Raw genomic sequence first — 4979 nt, 5'->3', positions numbered from 1 at the left:
ATCATCAACCATACCCACCCGAATTCCTCTCCTCGAGCGAGAACCAAGCCAGGAAACGACCACCATACGGGGTATTCTGGCGACCCCAACTCAACCCTGACTAACCTATCATCTCCCCGATGACCTTGCTACTCCAACGAAGCCAACGGTAGCTAGGTAAACTCATTTCTTATCCCTATTTATTTATTTTTAAAAACACCGAATTAACATAGAACGAAAGAAAAAGGAAAAAAATAAATTAGAATACCTTAGGTTCTCATTTTGAATGTTGAGTAATTGTGTTTTTTGCTAAAAAAAACCTTCCCCTTACATTGTTTGTTTTTGGGTTATATACCCTTACATAAGAAAATAAAATAAAAATCAAATGTGTGATTGCTTTTTCTTGATTGATCGTTCGGTGGTGCCAGTGTAAGGTCTCGGTATGGTGACTGGAAGAAAGTGACACAGGGTATGGCAGGCGCGGGGCATGGTGAGTTGTTGGTGGCAGGGTAAGCTCTTTTCACTTTTAATTTTTCTTAGGGTAAAATTGGTGATTACAACTGCCCCTCTTTGCTTGTTGCTATGAAACAAGAATAGAGAAAAGACATAAGGCACCAATTTTCATATGTTTGGTCAATCAGTGAAATTTTGAGTTCCAAGTTCTTCTTATTTTCATTCTTCTATTCGTATGAGTTATTATCATTATGAACCCTTCCATTGAAATGTATATCCACCTCCTTCTGTGATGGTTGACCCAAGGTGATGCTGATCCAACTTCTTATGTGATGGATTTGACTGAAATAAAAATGTTGATCCACCTCCTTCTGTGATGAAATCGAACGAAATGTTGGTGTCGTTCCAACTCCTTATGCGATGGAAACAAGCTAAGGTTGAACAAGTTTTTCTCATTATAAACTTTTTCTCTCTTATCGGATGAGTTCTTCTCATTATGAACTCTCCCCTGGACATGTTGATCCCTCGAATGAGGAGTTGCTGATTTAACTCAATATGTGATGAATTGAGCTAAGGTTGAACAAGTTCTTCGCATTATGAACTTCTTCTCCTTCATCGGATGAGTTCTTCTCATTATGAACTCTCCACTGGAAATGTTCATTCCTCGAGTGAGGTGTTGCTGATTCAACTCCATATGTGATGAATCTAGCTAAGATTGAACAAATTCTTCTCATTATGAACTTCTTCTCCTTCATCAGATGAGTTCTTATCATTCTGAACTATGCACTGGAAATGTTGATCCCTCGAGTGAGGTGTTGCTGATACAACTCCATATGTGATTAATCAAGCTAAGGTTGAACAAGTTCTTCTTATTATGAACTTCTTCTCCTCTGTCAGATGAGTTTTTCTCATTACGAACTCTCTATTTGAAATGTTGATCGGTTCATCATCTCTTTGAAAATTTTTAAACCTGTAAAAGATTATCATGTGTCAGTGATTTGATGTTTGAAGAAGAAGAATTGATTCAAAGGTCTTCAAATTTTTTTGAGATCCAATTCTTTCAAAAATGGAGACGTGAATTGATTCTTTACTGAAATCTTCTTCTTCAACATGGAATTGTGAAATGAAACCTCTTCTAACTTTGGAATTCCTGTCAAATATTCAACATCTGGATGAAAATGAATAAGAAACTTGTTTTAAGAGAAGCTCTTTCGAGTGCGATAAATTTTGTTTTGAGGAAAATGTCTCAAGTGAGACGAAGTTGGTTTTAAGAAAAATCATCTCGAGTTAGATAAATTTTGTTTCAAGGGAAAATTATCTCAAGCGGGACGAAGTTGGTTTTAAGAAAAACCATCTCAAATGAGATACATTTTGTTTCAAGGGAAAACTGTCTCAAGCGAGACGAAGTTGGTTTTAAGAAAAACCATCTCGAGTGAGATAAAATTTCTTGTTTCAAGGGAAACTGTCTCTAGTGAGACGAAGTTGGTTTTAAGAAAAATCATCTCAAGTGACATACATTTTTGTTTCGAGTGAAACTGTCTCAAGTGAGACAAAGTTTGTTTTAAGAAAAACAATCTTGAATGAGATAAAATTTTATTTCAAGTGAAACTATCTCAAGCGATATGAAGTTTGTTGATCCCTCAAGTGAGGCATCGCTGATTCAAAATGTCGTGAATCAAGCAAAAGAAATGTTGAAAACATTCTGCCCGAAGGTCTTATGGATGACCTGAAAGACTTAAGCTGATTCGAAGTGTTGTGAATCTAGCAATATGAAATGTTAACCCCTCTGGTGGGGCGTTGCTGATTCGAAGTGTTGTGAATCGACCAAAGGAAATGTTGAAAACATCCTGCCCGAAGGTCTTATGGATGGCCCGAAGGACTTTAGCTGATTCGAAGTGTTGTGAATTGAGCAATATGAAATGTTAACCCCCCTGGTGAGGCGTTGATGATTTAAAGTGTTGTGAATCAAGTAAAGGAAATGTTGAAAACATCATGCCCGAAGGTCTTATGGATGGCTCAAAGGACTTATCATCTTGCTCGAAAGACTTATAGATAGCCCGAAGGACTTACACATCATGCTCGAAATAATTACTGATGGCCCGAATAACTTACTCATCAAGAAACCCTTGAAAATCAAGCTTAGTTTCTTAGTTGTCATCAAGAAACCCCTAAAACTTAGGCTTAGCTTCTATAAAAATTCATTTAAAACATCAAGAAACCACTGAAAATCAGGCTTAGCTTTTATAAAATTCATTTAAAATCATCAAGAAAACACTAAAAATTAGGCTTATCTTCTTTTAAATTCATTTGAAAACATCAAGAAACCCCTAAAAATTAGGCTTAGCTTATTTTAAATCCATTGGAAATAATCAAGAAATCCTTGAAAATCAGGCTTAGCTTCTTTCAAATTCATTTGAAAACATCAAGAAACCCCTAAAAATTAGGCTTAGCTTTTTTAAAATTCATTTGAAAACACCAAGAAACCCATGAAAATCAAGCTTAATTTCTTTCAAAAATTCATCATGTCAAGAAACCTCTGAAAATCAAACTTAGTTTCTTAGAAAGTTCATTTAAAAATCATTAAGAAACTTCTAAAAATCAGACTTAGTTTCTTTAAAAGCTCATTTAAAAATAATCAAGAAACTTCCATAAATCGGACTTAGTTTCTTTAAAAACTCATTTAAAAATAATCAAGAAACTTTCAAAAATCAGACTTATTTTCTTTAAAAACTCATTTAAAAATAATCAAGAAACTTCCAAAAATCAGACTCAGTTTCTTTAAAAAAATCACGTTAACCGAGTAGCATTCCCCTACTTCAAAAGTGATGATTGTTCTGTGTATTGAGTTCTTCAATTCTTGAGGTGCTTCCACTATTAATGTAATTCCCTCCATTTGAGGCTTGAATTCTAATTTTTTTCTTCTCTTTCTCTTATTTTCTTGGAGAATCTGTAAGAATTATGTATGTATGAATGTATGAATGCACTTGAATAAATCTAAATGTAATTCATGATTTTCTTGTATGCATAAATGTTAATTATTATTTTTCTCCCTCCAAAGTGGAGATCTCAGTCTTCTCTTACTTTGATCATCTTAAATGAATATTGCCTCAATGGAAATTTATCAGCTTAAGCTTGCATCTTCCGAAGAGTAATTTGATTATCTTGTGCAATCATGTCTTTTCTATCTTCTATCTTTGGTTTCTTCGTTACAGTCTTAAAAGAAATGCTCTCCTGCGGCCAGGCATATGGTCTTGATGCCTCTTTCTACCTCTAATTCAATGTTTCTATTAGGAAAGTTTCAAGGTAAACTCTTATTGTCCTCATATTCTTCCCTTGGAATTCCAAACGGTGAGCCCCATTCACCATGTCTGTTTGATTTGAATATTGTTATCTCAGCGAGATATGGTTTTGGTAATGCCCCAATGTGGGTACTCATAGCTCTTTTCGTGCCAAAATCTTAATCTCAGATCGTATCACTCTTGTTTCGCTAATCAACAATCATATGCCATCAACAGAAATGTTATCAAATAATTTAAAGGCTTCTTTTCATGATGCCACAATTAGATGGACACTTAAGAAGTGATCAATTCTTCTAACATCAATGTCTTGAATCTTTGTCATTAGCTGAGATATGTGCCCCTTTCGACTAAGGAGAACATATGTTTCTTGATGGATTACCAACAACGTCACAAAGAAATGTTAGAAATTATATCCTCCAGTCTTTCTGATCTCTCGGACTATGTGAAATGTCTTCATTACTCTGGCATCATTTGTTCTTTTTTTTATTGAGGCATATTGAGTCTTACCAGCTTCAAGGACCTTTTCACTTGAGATTATCCTGTTTGAAAATATTTCTCTTATTCTTTCAATTTTAGAAATGTGAAAAAAATTTTGATGAATAATTTCAAAATGTTGTCATTTTCTTTATACTCACAATCAAAACAAATTGTAAAACAATAGTTCATTGAATATCAAATAAAGCAACTTCTCTTTTAATCCTTCAAAAATCATAAACATTTGACTAGTGTAAAGATTAATGTTGATAAAAGGCTTAGTCTGACTTGGGTAGGTAATGTGTTTCAGGTTGGCTTCTTGCGTCATTGATTCGAGTGTGTTCATTGATATGATGAAGCAACCACCATGCTTCTATTCTGGAAATGTTTACTGGTTCTCAGCCCTCGTGAGCGCCTTTGGACTGTGCAATGCTTTATCAAGAGATGTATAAGATCGTCTTCTGTGTAGTGGTTGACAATCTTCGTATTCGAGCTGCCTTTTCAGATTTTCAAATTGAATTCTCCTTTGGTTTCAAGAAGTTATCTAAAATTTTACGTCTTGAACCCTCCTTTTATTATTTTTCCCTATCATGTATTAAAGATTTTAGAAAACTATTTTTTTGCAAATAAAATTAACCCTAAGGGGCAGAATGAAATCTGAAGATAGTCTCTCCACTTATAAATCCATGTATGATTAAAAATGATTTTGTAGGGACGTAATGTAGGCTAGGGCTTACGGTTATGAAAGAAAATGATAAATATGCCCAAATAAGT

This window comes from Hibiscus syriacus, unplaced genomic scaffold (assembly GCF_006381635.1).
Source record: "Hibiscus syriacus cultivar Baekdansim isolate YM2019G1 unplaced genomic scaffold, ASM638163v2 tig00112487_pilon, whole genome shotgun sequence".
In the NCBI taxonomy this organism is placed as follows: Eukaryota; Viridiplantae; Streptophyta; class Magnoliopsida; order Malvales; family Malvaceae; genus Hibiscus; species Hibiscus syriacus.
Note: the sequence above shows the minus strand (reverse complement) of the source record.